Consider the following 18,047-nt stretch of genomic DNA (forward strand, 5'->3'; position numbering starts at 1 on the left):
CCTATTTCACCCCAAGATAAGCTGAAGTGCCAGTGAGCCTAGATGGTGCATTCATTTAAATGCATACATAGATGCTGTGTGCCAGCTAGAAGGTAGCAGACATAGCTCACAGGACCTTTTCTAGTTTAAATATGATATGAAAGAGATACAAAAAAGCAGAAAGAATTTATGAAGAACTCCTCTTCCATCTTAAAGAAGGCATGTCTACCTGGATGCTCTACCCTTCATAGGAAAACAAGTACAGGCCTGATGTCAATCCATGCCTAGCCTGGGCGTTAAGTGGGGCGTTGACAGCACAGTCACAGTTGTTGTGGCCCTTTTGAGGGTATGGTATGAGCTTGGGTTCTCCTCATTCTCCAATGGCTTTGAACCACAGGACTTATATAGGAGAATGCTAAGGACTCGAGCCCTAGCTTTGTCCCAGTCCTCTGCATTGCCCTCCATAACAATTGAATTGAAACCAATTACAGTCATTGTTTCTTCCCCCAAGTGACGGTGTCCATTATGTGTTTTCCTGGGATGAAGAGTACCTTTCTCTCCGGTCTGTGCTCTGCCTCATTTCTTCCCAGACATCATGTATTCTACTGACCATATTTTCTTACATCTATTTGCCTTCTTTGAAAGTTAAGTTATATGACTTACTGCATTTAACTTTCTAAAGTCTTTTTATGAACCAAGAGTTGGGGGCCAAATTTGCTCTCTCCATATATCAGGAGCTGAACCAGGTACAGGATTTTATTTTAAAAAAGCTACTCTAACCCCAGAAGGCCTACTCTGGTGCAGAGAAAGACAGACAGAGAGAAAGAGAGAGAGAGAGAGAGAGAGAGAGAGAGAGAGAGAGAGAGAACATGGAGACAGAGAGACAGAAAGCACATAAACCTCAGAAGTCTTTGGGAAGCCTCAAAAAATATGGGAAGTCCTCATCATTCACTTTTGAAGAGAGGTAGTGATAAGGCCACGTTGAATTACTTGACTAATGGAAAAAGTGAAACCTCTGTAGCCAAGCAAATAAGCTGAACTTTAGGGTTGGTGCAGCACTTGGAAGGCAGAGGCAGGTGGAGGCCAGCCTGGTCTAGAGTGAGCTCCAGGACAGCCAGGACTACACAGAGATACCCTGTGTTGAAAAAAATAAAACAACAACAACAAAGACAAACTTTGAACATCGTGCTAAATATCAATGCTGGCAGTGTTATGTTTGAGTGATTCAAATTGGTGATAAATAGTAAGTAAAGGGAACAGAATTAGTTGGCTTAATGAAAATATTATGTAAAATGTACCTATACTGAGCTGGACACTTTTCTAAGTATGGGAAAGCAAAATATTGGTGTCTGGGGCTACTTTCTTCTTTTCCAAAGATTCAGTTCATGGAGTTCACACATAAAGATATTAATAGTTTGCCACTCCATATATGCATGTATTATATATACATACACACACCATATATTAAAAGTAGATCATCTACTAATACAAAACCTTTGAATTTTGAGTCATTACTGTCAACTGATTATTCACTTCCTAGGAGATCATAAGCCACTTCCCCCAAGGAAAGGAAGACAGGGAAACTTAATGCTGGGTTGCCTTCTGCCTGTGTCCTGACTCAGTAACGCAGCCCTGTAACTCATTAGCGACAGCCCTGCTGCTTCCTGAGGTGTCCCAAGAAATACATCCCAGTAGGAATGCCGATAACCATCATTATAGTTTTGACTTCTCTGGCACAAGAAGAAAGAGGCTATGTCCCCTTCTATCTTAAAAAGTCCTATTCCTGACAGGCAGTACATCTAAGTGGGGGACGTGTACCTTAAGCCTCGAGGCTGCACTCCTCTGAGACTGTGAATTTTCTTATGCTCTGCAGGACCAGGCTGTCTGAGAACTGAGGTGAGTATTGGGTGGAATGATTTCTCTTGGCAAATACCAGATCTGCAGATCTTTTATGCCAGCAAAACAAAAAAAAAAGCAAGGCCCTTATGCAAAGAAACCTCAGAAAAAAAATAGAAATATCCTCAGAATGTGGAGAGAATTATAAAGGACCACAAGAGGTAATTCACGTGTCTCAAAATAAGTGTGATTTCCCTCCCTGCCACTTAAGTCCCCAAGGAGGGCTGGAGCTGGCCATGCCCACACCTGTGGGTCTTGACATGAGCCCATGATTGCGGCTCCTTCTAGCTCTACTCATTGATAGCATTGGTCGTATTCCCTGCTCTGTAATTTAGCACGAATCTATTTCTGTCTTGTGTATCAAAAGAGCACCAACTGACACAAAGGAACACTGAAAATTACTTCTAGTGTATAAGCAGAAAAAAATGACAGAAATGAAGGAGTATTCTATTTAAAGAGCTGGAGAGAGGGCAGTGTAAAAAGAACTGGAATAAAATCAAAGGTGGTGTTTTGAAGCCATGGAGGGAGAAAAATTTATAGCTTCTAGACCTTGCAAATTGAAAGCATTACCATAAAATTAGTAATATTCATGAGAAGAAACCCAAATATATGCATTTACTGAGCAATAAATAAATAAACAAATAAATCTTCAAAGGATCGCATAGAAATAAAGATATATTTATAAATCTCTTTGGAAAATGGACGATCTCAGAATTAAGAAATATTCAGCTGAATTTAAAAAAATATTTTCAACTCTCTTATTGAAGCATGATTTGTATAAGTATATTCATTTTAAGTATACAGCTCAGTAATCTCATGTATATTCTTCACAGTCACCATCTCAGCCATGGCTTAGAACATTGTCATCAACCAGAGATGTTTTCTCGCTTTTATTTTTCCACTATAGATCAAGCCTTAGGGCTCAGCAATCCTGGGCAAACATTCTACCATGCAGCTTCTCTCTCAGTTCTCTGGTTCCTTTGCAATTTCCACCCCCTTCCTAATTTCCATTCCAGCTTGCTTTGCTTCTGTCATTATAGCCCAGTCTTTTCCTCTCTGGAATTTCAAGCAAATGGAGCTACAAAATATGTTCTGGTTTGGGTTTATTTTATGCAAACTCTCTTATATGTATCCATGTTTGGCACGCATTCATAGTTTGTTCCTTTTGGGGGGGTTTTGTATTTTTTTTCATGGTACGAAGATTTTTTTTATTGAAATATAGTGTAGTGCCCATTGTATAAAAACTGCAATTTGTTTTGCTATTCATATGCCAAATGACATGTGGCTTGTTTTCCACTTTGAGCATTATTGAATAAAAGTACTGTGAACAAGTACACTTTATGTGTAGAATTATGTGTTTGGGATTTATTTTATATATTGAGGTAAAAACTAAGAAACTGTTCTAGCTTCCCAAAGCATTGTACCATTTCACATGCTCCCAGTACATTAAAGTCCTTGCTAAATACATAGTAGCATATTGTACACTAAGTTTGTTCAATAACAAATAGATACATAATACTAGCTCATGTTTATAAGTTGACTTCTTTGGTACTCAATGATTTGTAGTATATTTCCATGTGTGTTGTAAGTAGTATCTACTTAATTTCTTTACTCACTTTTATGAGTTGTCTACTTCTTATCTCAAGGTTGTAGAGAGTGTCCTGGCTAGTTTATCACCAACTTAACACAAACTAGAATTATCTGAGAAAAGGGAACCAAAGCTGAAAAAAATGCCTCCATAAGACTGGCCTATAGACAAGCCTAATGGGACGTTTTCTTAATTAACAATTAGTGTGGGAAAGCCCAACCCTTTGTGGGTGGAGCTATTCCCTGGCAGATGGTCCTAGGTGATGGAAAAAAGCATGTTGGGCAAGCCAAACAGCGCTCCTTCATGGCCTGACTTTCTGCACTGACTTTCCTGGAAGAAGGATTGCAATCTGTAAGATGAAATGTACGCTTACTTTCCCAAATTGCTATTGGTCATGGTGTTTAATGATCGCAGTAGAAACAGTAACTAAGGCAATACATTTTCAGTATTTGCGAAAGAAATCTTCTAATAGATATTAATTTGGAGTAATGTCTCCCCATTCACAACTCTTTATAAAGTCAACAGTAATTCTTAAGTAGCTGGTTATATAACTTAGTAAGAACACAAACAGCTGAATGAGTAACTAAAGATACCGATGTATTACAAAGATAATACAGGATTATTATGCCTACCAGGAACCCCACTCATAGTCACCACATGTGGCTCACGCCCAATATTTCCATAATTCTACCATGCTCCCTACCTCAGCCCCTCCTCTCAGCCCATCTCCATGTCTTTGTGACTTCCAATTAGGGAAACACAAATTAAAGAGCCAATAAGCCGACTAACAGCAAATGCTGGCAGGAATGTGGGGACAGGGTGACTTTTCCTCATCCACTGTTGATGTCATGGCAAATTGGTACAGCCACTCTGGAAATCAGCATAAAGAATTCTCAAAAAGCTAAAAATAAATCACCCATATGACCCAGCTATACCACTCCTTGGCATAAGGCCAAGGGACTCAACATTCCCTACTCCACAGACACTTGCTTAGCCAAGTTCATTGCTGTTCTATTTACCATAGCTAAAGAATGGAAACAACCTAACTGCTTTTCAACTGACAGACGAATAATGAAAATATATATATATGATACAACAGAATTCTACTCAGCTGTAAAAAAAAATGAAATCGTGAAGTCTGCAGATAAACGGATGAAACTGGAATGTAATATACCAAGTGAAGTAACCCAGACCCAGAAAAACAAATGTCACATGTTCTTTCTAACTTGTGGATTCCAGTTTTGAATCTTTAGATGGGAGCATCTGACCTGGTGTTACTGTGGAAACCAGGAAAGTAAAAGGGACCATAGTTGGTGAACTGCAGTAGAGAGGGGTATAATGAGGTGCAGCTGTTATGATGAGAGGAAATAGAAAAGGAGAGCTTTAATTGGAGACGGAGCAGAAAAAGGAAGATAGGAGGGACAACTAATACCAAAAATGCTTTTAAAAGACATAGTGAGTCATTGTTTTATATTTACTGAAAATCACAAATAAATTGTGTGTGTTTTGAAAAAGTTACACCACTTGGAGAAATAACATTTCCCACAAGAGTCATGAACTAACAAAACCCCCAGTACCATGCATGAGAAAGCTCCGCTCAAGTTGTTGTTAGGGGAGTACAAGACAAGCCCCCCAAACAATACACTCATGTGGTTGCTCTTGGTTGGCTTTCAGTTTTCAAAGGGAAAGCCCTCTTGCTGAAGACATGATGTATTTGACACAAGAGTTAGGGTTATCATCTGGATGTGCTCTGAAAGTCTCAGCCCCAAGCAGTCACTCTCCTAGTATCAGAAGGTGCCATGCAAGCTGCCAGCAGAGAGTGGCATGTGGCAGTCCTACCCAACTGGGAAGCCCATGAACCACAACAGGCAACATTTCTACAATAGCAAATAGTATAGTTTTGGAGGTAACTAACAGTGGTCTCATGCAATTTAAGACTCATGCAACAGGAGGAAGATCATGCCTAGTGTTTCAACTACACATGCCTAGAGAGTTCATAGCCCCATAAGGAAATTCAGTTACCACCTCTTTCTAAACTAGTGTGATTTTCTACTTGCACACTTAACTTTATACCACAGGTAAGTATACACTTTCACCCCTACCCAAAGAAGCTCCTTTTGCAGCAGAAGGAGACATGAGAGAAAGCCAGCTAGTCAAAATAACAGAACAACTACCCTTAGGACATCTAGCCCTGGTGAATACATCTACAACACAACTCCTGCACCTAAGGCTCAGGGAAAATCACAGAAGATTGGAGCAGAAAGACTTCAAGAGCCAGAGGACAGGAAGAATTCGACTGTGAGACTGTGTCTTCTAGCTGACATAAATAAATAAATAAATAAATAAATAAATAAATAAATAAATAGATAAATACCCAGCTACACCTATGGAAGCTCAACAACATGGATGCCTAAACCCAACAGAGATGGATAAATCTCACCAGGTCTCATCCATAGAGCCAAAGGCAATAACAACATCTTCCCAGGGATGAGAACCCCTGATTGGTTATCCAATAACAAGTGCTCAGTTCTATAAAAATAAATACACAGGCAACACTGAAGTGAAAAGGTTGTGTGTGTGTGTGTGTGTGTGTGTAAAACAACATTGGTGAAAGAAAAAGCCCCGTTAATTTGGGAGGGAGTAGGAAGGTGTCGAATTCTTTGAAGCTGTGGTTGCAGGAAGTTGTGAGCTTGGAACTGACCTTCCACCCTGTGAAGGAACAAGAAACACTCCTAACTACTAAGTCACGTCTGCAGTCCCTAGATAGAAACTTCAAAACATACCTGGTAAGATACATTCCAAGTTCTACATGACCAAAACTGTCAGCCCAGGAAAACTATCTATTAAATTTGAGAGAAAAGACAGGTGTGATGAAACACACCTTTAACCCCAGCACTTTGGAAGCAGAGGCAGGAGGATCTACACCAGTCTGGTCCACACAGTCATTTCCAGGACAGCCAGAGCTATATAGAAGGACTCTTCCTAAAACAAAACAAGTAAATCAAATAAGATAAAATTGAAGGAGAAACAAAATCTTTCCATGGTAAGAACAAATTAAAGAATTTATGACTCCTATAAACTAGCTCTATGGAGAAGGGTGGAATATTTCAGGCTGAAGAGAATGATAAACATAGCGAAGAGGTCACAGAAAAAAGTATCAGGATAAATGATCAAAAGTGCCTTAGAAAATCTACAAAATCAACAAATGACAAAAGTCAAGACTCAACTTTCAATAATTCTCAATATCAATGGTCTTAATTTTCCCAATAAAAACACACAGCCTGGCAGATTAGAGTAGAAAGCAAGGTCTGTCTTTTTGCTGCCTCTAAAAACACATCTCCCTATCAATGACAGACAACACACTGGAGTCATAGGATGAGAAAATGAATTCAAAGCAAATGAAACTAGGACATAAACTGCTGCCATCAATCTAGCAGCTACAGAACTAGTCAGAAGAGATAGGAAGGTCATGGTATATGCATTAGTAATATAATCCATTATATGGGAACAAATCACCAAGAAGATATTACAGTTCTAAATATGTGTTGGGATCTTCAGACCCTCAGACCCTGAATTTTCTATGACCCTTTGCCTGCTGGAGTGGACAGCTTGTTTTCCTGTGCTTACAGCTGCTCTGGGCACAAAACCCTCAGATGGGTAGGGGAGTGTTTTCTGGTGGGCTTGCAGCTGAAAAGTCCCTAGAGCTAGGACACATTAGTCACGGAGAGCTCTATAGAAGCTGCCCTGGAACACAATAAAAGGGACATTCTTGTTTCAAGAGTGACCTGTGTCTTTGTGTGTTTTAACCTCCAGCCCCTTGCCCGACTAGCGAACTGTCCCATAGTGCAGGCGCTACAAATATGTACACAGCAGACACAAGGGTACACAATCTCATAAAATGGACACTAAATGTAAAGCCACATAGTAACCCAACACAATGATAGTGACTTTAACACCTCACTCTCACCAACAGATTAGACATCCAGACAATAGCTAAGCAGAGAAAGACTGAAGTTGAATGCTATACATCAAATGGACCTAACAGACTTCTACAGAACTTTTCATCTCAACACTAAAGGGTGCACATTCTTCTTAGCAGCCCATGGAACTTTTGCCAAAACAGACCATGTATTAGACACATAGCAACTCTCAAAAAATACCAGGAAACTGAAATAACATCCTGTATTCTATAGCTGTCTAAAACTCCAGTTCCAAAGAATTCAATGCCTTCTTCTAGACTCCACAGACACCTACACAAACATGAGCACAGACCCACACATAGGAAAATACATTTACAACATAATCTTTTCAAGAAGAAAGACTATTTAAAAGATGAAGTGAGCACCAGGTATGGTGGAGAATGCCTTTAATCCCAACTCTGGGAAGGCAGAAGTAGATCCATGAGTTCAAGGCCAAGCCAGGGCTACTCAGAGAAACCGTGTCTCATAAAACCAAATAATAATAAGGATTATTATTATTATATTACTATATAATTTATATTCTATAGTATAATATTCATAAATATTATTTATTATTACTATTATTGAAATGAAAGATGAAGCACAGCCAATAAGATTGCTCAAACAGTCAATTGCCAAGTCTGAAAACCTCAGTTTGGTCTACGAATCCCACATGATGGGAAAGAAGAAAGGACTCCTACAAACTGTCCTCTGGCTTTCACAAATATGTTGTGGTACACAAATGCCATTTTCTACCACATGCAAGCACACACTCAAATGGATAAATAAATAAAATGTGTGATAAAGAATAAAGTTCTGTTTTAAGACATGAAAGTATAAGCATAGACCGGGAGAAATTATTAACATATTTGGGCATCTGATAAATCCCTGTGTCAAGAATACTTACAGATCTGAATTCAACAGAGAGGAAGAAATACATTAGGAAGCATGTGGTGCTTTGTATTAATAGCACATCAAAGAGAAGGGGTAAGCAAACTACATCTGCACGGAGGAGTAAGATACAGCAACATAAAACAAGATATTCACAGCTTACCTGTTTCCATGAACTTCAAAGTCACACTGGGCAAAAGATGCCAAGATGCCAATCCAAGAACTACGTGTGTACGGATTCATTCACATCATTTTCAAAATAAAGTAAAGATAGTTATGGATAATAAAATGACGGTTGCAAGGGGTTAGGTCTAGGGGCAGAACGCAGCTACTGGTGGAGAACCATGTGGGAATTTATCTGCATTATGGAAAAATAATATGCCATGGGCTGTGGTGACAACTAAATTAATCTACACATGTAGTAACACTCAAAAAAATCATGCAATAATAAAGCAAAGGGCTGTAAAGGGGAGGCTAAGACTTTGGATTACTAAATCAACCCAGGTTGTTGTTGGGAAGACCATACACACAAGACCCCCCAAATAATCCCTATGTCTCCTCTGAAAATTGAAAAGTAGATTTATTCTGCATAATTCTCATTTCAGTGAACATGTGTATGCTCCAATGACTATCCACTGCTTAATCAAAATACAAGTCAAGGAGAGATACTATCAATTTACCTGGAAAAATATGTAAATGCTAAGTGAAACTTCCATAGCCAAGATTTGTCAAAAGTCCCCAATTCAAATGCTTTCTCCTAGAAACCTTTTGAACACGCTCATTCTTCCTTGGTTGTTTTTAGGTTGAGAAAATAAGCTTTACTCCTTTGCAGTGTGTGTGCTGGATATGTTATTTGTAGAGTAAATTGCTCGATTTATCTTGGGAAGTAAATAACATCTGCTGAAATTGTAAATTCTGTTGCTATGTGGCATTCCTGTCCATATTTTAAACTCGATTTTTGAGTGCATTCCCTGTTAATGCTAAAAACATCACATAACTTTTCGTAAATTTTAATTTTATGTGTATGGGTGTTTTACCTGCATGGATGTGCCCCACATATGTGCCTGGCCCTCACCCAAGCCAGAGAAGGGAGAAGATCTTGAACTAGAGTCATGAGTTACCTGCATTTGTCAGTCGCCCTGTGCCTGCCAGGGATCGAACCTGGATTCCCCTGAGAGAACAATTAATGTTCTTAAGCACTGAGCCACCTCTCCATCCTCTGTCACATTAGCTTTGAAGTAGGAAAGATATTCAGAGTCTAATGCACACGGCTAATCCTTCGAAATCAGGAAACAAAATGGTCTCAAAAGACCTCCAGATAGGTTACCAGTGTTTTCATTTTCACACTGAAGGCACTGGTACAGAAATTAAATGAAAACATACAACTATTTAAACACCTCGCAACCCTGCATGTTAAAGCCAGCCAACTAGAAGGAAAATCAGTCCCGTTAGGAATGTAAATGACTCTGCAGTCCTGTTTGCTCTAATTAGAGGAAAATAACTTATTTCAATGTTTTAAACCAAATTGTGTTTAAAATCACCTTGTTTACATGGTTCTAAATGAAAACTAGTGTGTGGATAAAAATGTATCTTTTATTATGTATTTTATAGACTTACGTGTCTGCCAGACACAGAATATTTCATCAGTTAGATGATTCTAACTTCGAAAGAAGCAAACCTCTTTTTCTATAAAGGGCCACTGAGCAAATACTGTAGGTTCCACAGGCGACATGAAATCCATAGCAGCTTCTCAGCTCTGCCTCTGCAGTGCCAAGGCACCACAGACACAAGCGAAGCAATAAGTGTGGTTTTGTTCCAATAAAGTTTTATTTACAAAAACAATCTGCAGGCCTCACTGGACCAAATGGTCATGCTTTTCCATGTTCTAACTGTGTATGTGTGTGGGGGGGTGTTCACATGCACACACATGAGCACCTGTGTACCCACAGCTATACACTGACTTTATCCTTGTACCATTCCCCAGACCACAACTGCTAAAAATGAGTTCAGTTTCCTCCGAGAGCTCTACTCAAGTAGTGTGAGAATGAGTACTAGCTTTGGTGGACACGGCACATGTCTTATGATAGTGATTGCCCGCAAATATGAGGGGATGGTAAAGAATGACCCTACTACTGCATCAATAGCTGTAGCTATGAGTCAGAAGAGATCTGAAAGGGGCTGGGAAGATGATTCAGCAGTAAAGAATTCTTCTGCTCCTCCAGAGGATCCAAATTCAATTTCCAGCACCCACAATGGGCACCACAACAGCCTGTGTATCTCTGGCTCTAGGGGATGCCTCTGGCCTCCTCGGGCACCTACACACAGGTGGCATTCACTCACACAGCTATGCACAGACACACACACACAAAATAAATAAATCTTGAAGGATAACCCTGTTAGCTAGACAATTCCCAAGTGCTCAAAACTTGAACACATTTCCTCATTTCTGTCTTTATCAAGAACTGAGTCTCAAAATCTGGCTTGTGTCGTTTCTATCCCATCATCTTATCTCCTTCCCAAGAATGGAAAAACATCTATGGCAGACCAAGGGTGCACAGTTAGGCAGAGTGTAACTTCGCTCTATGTTATTACTTAGCACTTTAATGGTTGTTTCTGATATACATTGTATTTAATGTATTTAACTTCTTCCCTTTAATTACATAAGTGTATCTTACAAAAAGAATTTGTTTGCAAGGTTTATAGTAAGTGAACACTTGGCTTAAAACATAGGAGTAAGTACTGGCCAGCTTCAAGCCTGCTCAGTAGGGTCCCAATTCTGCTTACTCTTCAGTTGTTTCATCAGGAAATTACTGACAATTTGTTTTTACCCTTGGTTCCCAGGTTATACAGCTGGTTCTCAACACCGTGATGAGAACCCCACAGACACATAAAGAGTTCCCTCCCCTCCACAAGAAAGTGTTTAATCAAGTTCGGGTTCCACCACCTGAAAAAAGATTAATTTCCTAGACATCAGAGGTGGCTTCTTCTAGCATCAATCCTTCCAAAGATGGAGTAATGAATAAAGCTGCCATAGAGATCATGTGGAAGCTTCTCTTTTTAGTTTTTCAAAAAAAATGTATCATCATAATGCCAATGGTCTACTTTCTCCTTAAATGTCAGCAACAATCAGCTCGATTATGAAGATCGACTTCCGGCTCATCTCTAGATGATAAGTTTAATAAAGAGAATGGGGCTCAGTAGCCATGTGGCTGGTTTAAAGCATCCTTTCTTGTGCCATGGTTCTGAAGCATGAAGATCTATGGAGGTAGCACTGGGTTTGATGCTCTTCATCCTCACAGCGGGGACGTGTCGACTGGGCTCCACTGCCAAAGCTGAGCTCTGCATGGATAATCTCAAGTCCCGTCAAACCGAGGGGGCAATCATAAAATAAAATAACACAAAACATTACCCAAAGCAAGTAACTGCCACTCCTAAAACATCTAGGGTTGAGGATGAGCTGGTCAAAGGGGAAAATCAGGCAGAGCGGGGATGAGCTAAAGATAACAGGGACCACCAGTCAATTGGGAATCACAGCCCTTGCTTCCCAGCCCGCCTCCTGCTCTTTTGGCTCCTGAAGCATCTGCTGCTTCTGATACACTTTATAATGTGAATTCCAGAAGAGGCAGGCATCTGTGCACTAATAGGTCCTGACCTTCAAACACAATGGTGGCACACCAATGGCTGAGTCGCAGGCAAGATTATCAACCCCATTCTGCCTTCACACTCAGGACTGCGTTTGCTGGGGCAAGGCACCGGTAAATCAAGGGGGGGGGGGGGGGGGTCGGGGAGAGAGAGAGAGAGAGAGAGAGAGAGAGAGAGAGAGAGAGAGGCTGCAGCAAAGAGCAACGACTTGTGATGATCTTGTAACACCCGCCCCCACCAGAGTTTGCACTAGATTTGAAAATGAAGACACGAATTTCCAGAACCCTCAGACGTTCATTATTAGTGCCCCCCAACCTGCCCCAACTCTTTTTTAAGTGTTGAAATCTAAACCGTTCAACCACAAAGCCTGCTTCAAAAGGTACAGTTAACTGGCCCAGGTCAGCCAGCATGTGGGTTAAAGCAACGCTGTCTTCTACCGGCCAGACACAGAGTCTATGCTAACAGGTTAGGTAATGATGCTTAATCCTTGCTGGATGCCTCGGGCTTATGCGCGGCTTTTGTCAGCTTATTTGCGACTGTTCTTCACATCAGGGGCCCAATTACCTCTACAGGGCTTCCCTGTCATCCTTTCTGGGACAGAGGGCTCTTAATCGCTCTGCCTGGGCCATTCCCAGTCTTCTTCAGACCCCTCTTTCCCACACTCTCTCCCGAATTTAATCCCAAAGCCCACTTGTCACATTATTCTTTCTGCTCAGAGCCTTGTATGCAGAAGAAACTTTCGTATTCAACCCCTGCTAGGGTTGTTTGGTTTTGCTTTGAGTGTTTATTTGTTTTGAACAACAGAATAGAAATGTTGTGAATAAAGAAAAAGCCATTGCCCAATCATTTCAGAAGTCAAAACTGGATCAAATCTGCCCTGAGCACCCCAAGGTCATTCTCACAAGGGCAGAGAGAGAGGGAGAGAGGAAAGACTCCTCTGTCTTCATGCTAAGAAATGCTGGACAGCACAGATTAGGTGGGAGTCTCTGGGCTTCTGGGCAAGAGTGGACAGCCCTTCTCTATCACCTAGGACTCAAAACAAGCTGCACATGGAAAGTGCAGGAACTTTTGCTTTCCAGATAGGGAATAGCCAGCCACAGTTCAGGCCCCGGAAAGAACCAGAAGCAGAAAGCCTTGCAGGGTAGGCTTTGCTTCTGTGTGTGGACCGGCTTTATTCTCAGCTCTTTCTACTGGCACATCTCCTTTGCTCCTCAGTGGACTGTATGGAAGCAAGCCATAACCACTTCTGTATTTGCCTGAGACAGTTCTATACACAGGATTCCCATGCCACCACCACAACAAATGGTTAAAGGTGCGTCAGGTGCCCCCCCCCCTTCGCAACTTGCATCTAGGCTCTAACCCTGGAGCGCAGCTGATGGCAATGGACCTGTGATGACCCCAGAACTGATACATGCTCTGGGGAGGTTCAAGGAGAAATACATGAACATGTAACATACACACACATACACACACAGAGAGAGAGAGAGAGAGAGAGAGAGAGAGAGAGAGAGAGAGAGAGACAAAGTTTATGCCAATTGAAGAGAAGAGAAGATTAAGGAAGACAGTAAAACCCAAGTCTAAGTCATCAGATTTTCACAGAGATCTGATCTTTACTCTGTCATAGTCTGCCTTCCAGACACTCTTAAAATCCATGCCCTCTATACAGAATTTATAGAGTCTCGGAGCCAGGGCTGAGAATAAGGCTGAAAAGACATCACTATTTCCTAATTTCTCTTAGCAGATAATAAAAATCAACCCCATCAAGACCCCTAGGGAGAAACAAACCGCATACTTGGAGACTTAAAACCTAGGGAGTGTATCTTCTTCTTTCCCTAGACGCTGCAATTTTAAAGCAGAGGTAAAGGAAGGGCACACCTCTCAGAAGTCCCTAAGTGAGAACCCTTCAGGCAACCCCAGCATTTTAGCCTTTGTCTTCATATGGACTTCTCTTTAGTATGTATGTTTTTGTTGTTGCTTGCTTGTTTGGGTGGTGAGGTTCACACCCTTGGACACTCAACACACATCCTCACTAGGAGCCACTGCATCCCAGCCCTCCCTTCTATATTTTGCTTCTTTCCAAGACCACTAAGGTCAAATGTAGGGCCTGCTAGACAATATCTGGAGACCTTCCCTTTTACTGACAAAGACTTTTCCAAAATACGATTTGAGCAAGGGAGGGAGACTGGAAAGCTGTCTCTGGGGTTACAAGTTCTTGCTCTTTCAGAGACTGGAATTCAGTTTGCAGTACCCATGTCAGGTAACTCACAACTGCCTGTGACTTTGGCTCCAAGGGATCTGGTGTCCTCTTCTGGCCTCCAGAGACACCCAAACACACACATACATACACAGACAGACATAGGCATAAACAGATAATACAATAAGTCTTATATATACTTATATGGTTCAGGCTTCAAATGTTAGTACGTGAAAATATCTTTTTGACCCCAGAAAACCTCTGTACCACTTAAGTACAAGATTACAAAGTGCACTATGTATCCCCTTATTTGAAGAAGAGAACTTTGCCTAGGGTTTGTGGAGGAAGCATAAAAAACATAAAGAGCTCTCCCCAGTGTTGGAAGAAGGTGCTAGGGAGAATCTCTCTAGCTATGGGAGGAACATCTGCCTCCTGAGACCCCATACATCACACTGCAATTTTCGGTTCCATCCCAAGCACAGCTACCACTGTCTTTACAAAGATAAAGGTTTTTATCCTTGGGAAAGCAGTCAGTGTGTTAGTCCCTAGCATTCTATGTAGACTAGTTTCACTGGAAGGAATTTTTCACTAATAATAATAGCATTAAAACAAAAATCAATAGGCAAAGGATAACCAGACTTCAGTGTAACCAGCATTGTTACTGGAACCCTGCTCTTTAAAGGACTCATGTGAACCACCCACGACGACAAAAGAGCCAGTTCCATTAGATTAATGTATTGCACCCCAATTCTACAAAACAGATCAGGAATATTTGTTTGAAAAATCAAATACAGAGGATCAGACTGGCTCAGAGGGGGACTTTGTTTCTACACCACATTTTTCCTGAGCATCAAATTTACTTATAAAGCTAATCAAGAGACAAAATACAGTCAACAATGGCATTCAGGTTTGAGTATAAATTATATACAAAAATCATATTGGACTCCTCAACATTAACCCCAGGCAATAAAAAAATATAACTTTTACCTTGTTTTAGTGTTTTTCCTTTGTTATTTATTCTTCTGTGTTATTCTTTTAGTGTTTTTATGTGACTCTGTAAGTATATAAAAATTCTCTCATCTTTATTAAGGTGACCATAATCTAGTGAAACTTTCACTGGGCTTTCATAACCAAGAATGTCTCTGTCCTTAAGCCATGAGTCTACCTCTAACAGGCACAACTGTTAAAAATTAAAACTAACTCACATTTCTCTTTGTCTGTATTATTTTTGAAATGTATTTTCTTACTTACTTGACATGAGAAGGCATTTCCAACATTCCTTGTCATTGAATTCCTGGTTTTGTAATTTGGAGAGGTCACGGTACATTGTCTGAGATTGCAGTATGGATTCCCTGTGGGAAGTTTGAGCCCATCCAGCTGCCATAGTTCATCATATAAAAGACCTGGAAGGGGCATGTAGCTGAGTGATGCAGACTTCAGGCAGCTGGGGCTCATAGTTGGTGCACTGGGAGACACAAGAAAGGAAGCATAACACACACACACACACACACACACACACACACACAGCATTCAACAGACACCCCCAAACAATCATCCAGAAAGCCAACATCAGAAAATACCAAGAAGTAATGATCCCCAGTGTGGCAGTCAGGTATGGACATGGTCAATCATCTCTGAATTTAATAATTTTTTGTTACTTTTACTTTCCATCTGTTATTTAGGGGAAAGAAAACCTTTTTTTTTTTTTTTCAGATGGCGTACTGTGTCACCCAAGAGGTCTTCAGAATTTCAGTCCTTATGTCTCAGTGTTCTATCTGGGATTAGAGGCATATGCCACTGTGCCTGGTTAAAGTTTAGTTTTTATCTGCATTTGTGAGTTTTTATCTCTTACAATGGTAGCTTACCCACACACATACAAGAGCAGTCACAGACAGGGAGAAAGGGGATTATGTTCCTGGCATCAACCCTATCATCAGAACAACTGAAGAAAGGGATGAGCAGTGTTGTGTGTGTATGTGTGTGTGTGTTTGCTGGTGTGTAAAGACCATATGGCATCTGCTAATTTGTAAGCTGTTGATACCTTTTATCACTTACCAGGCAATCAGTAATACCCTTGTGCCTCATCCACCCTCCAATTCTGTTGCTGATTAGTCTTCAATTGAGCAACAAGGTAGCTCCCTTTGAGCCCTTTGAACAGGATCACAGGTCTGATTTAGACCCTGCACAGCAACAAACATGACTAAGAGAATGATAAATCTTACCAACCCATTCGGTCTCCCTCTTTGACAGCCTCCATAAACAACCTGTATAACTGTGTTTTACATTGAATATTGGCCTGAGGTTGGCACTCGGTAAATACCAAACAAGGGGGCCTGCTCTCCCTCCTCCAAACACATGACCCTTATCAGTGGTTATTCACAGGCAGCCATTTTACTCATAAGGAGAAACTGAAAATAATAAACAGTAATGCAGATGTGTGCACAAACAGCACAGAGTTCTGAGGATGTTGTATATATGTGACTAAGAGAGGTCTACATCTTTCTTTCTGTATTTTCAGATACTGTGTAATTTGTTGGCTCTGTCTTAGTTCTGGTTTCTATTTCTGTGATAAGACATCATAACCCAAACCAACCTGGGTAGAAAAGGGTTTATTTCAGTTTGCAGTTCCACGGCACAGTCTATCATCAAGGGAAGTCAGAGCAGGAGCTCAAGCAGGAGAGGAACCTGGACGCAAGAGCTGATGCACAAGCCATGGAGGAGTGGTGCCTACTGGCTTCCCAAGTCTGCTTTTCTATAGCACCCAGGACCATCAGCCCACAGATGGCATCACTCACACTGAGCTAGGCCATCCCACAACATTAATTAAGAAAATATACCACAGGTTTGCTCTCAGATCAGTCTGGTGGGAACATTTTCTCAATTGAGTTTCCTTCTCTCCAAATATATTTGATACAAATAGCTTGTATCAAACAGTGTATCTGACAGTGCCTGTGTTCCCTTAAACTCGCCAGCACAGGCACTGTCAGAATTCTGAAATGATAAATATATTTTCGATGGCAACGACTATTATGAATTTCACTAAGGATAAGCATAAAACAGAACCTAAAAATAACAATCTACGTTGCAAATAGAGTCAGGAAACAATGCCTGAAGAACTTGTGGTAGCTTCAATAGCCATTGGGAGAAAGTGGGGTGGGGGTGAGAATATGTGAACAAATGTACTTTCATTCAAATAATTATAGAGTCCATTTCAGAACACTTGCCCTCCAGATTCATAAGGGGAAGTGTTAACTACATTATCAAGGACTCAAGGCTCTTCCCAGAGATCAAAGATCACTAAGGACCATTGAAAAACACCAGAACTAATAATCTATGAGCGGTTCTGGGTGCTTTCTCTCCCATTTTTAAAAATGTCAAGAAGAAAAAAAAAACGAAAGCCAGTTTCTTAAAATTGATGAAACCATCCATAGCATCGGACTAGACAACACAATAAGAGAGAGGACAAAAGATGGTGGGGGAATGTCCCCAGAGATGTGCCGACAATTGTCACCATGTACTGAGCCATCAATGTAACCATGGTGCAGAAGAATCTGCCAGGAATGCTAAGCTCCTCAAGTTCCGCTGGCGGGTGAGCAAAGATACAAATTCACAACACATCCCAGAGGAGTGAAGGGTGCTGACCTCTATGGTAGTGGCATAGTCGAGAAGAGCGTGCGAGTCCTTCATGCTGCACACAGAATGACAAAATACTGTAAAATGACTGGAATCTTTGCTCATGAGGAGCCCGACAGTGATGGTACCATCTATATGAAACTGTCTAGTGTCAGTGAGATATAGTCACCCTCCACAACCTTACATGTTTGATAGAAGACAAAGTGAGCCTTCTTTTATAATACCCCAAGAATGTTTTCCCCGTATAATTTGTGTACTCCATTAT

This window comes from Microtus oregoni, unplaced genomic scaffold, assembly GCF_018167655.1.
Source record: "Microtus oregoni isolate MIOR12 unplaced genomic scaffold, Mior012 000164F_ref0000179, whole genome shotgun sequence".
Taxonomy (NCBI): Eukaryota; Metazoa; Chordata; class Mammalia; order Rodentia; family Cricetidae; genus Microtus; species Microtus oregoni.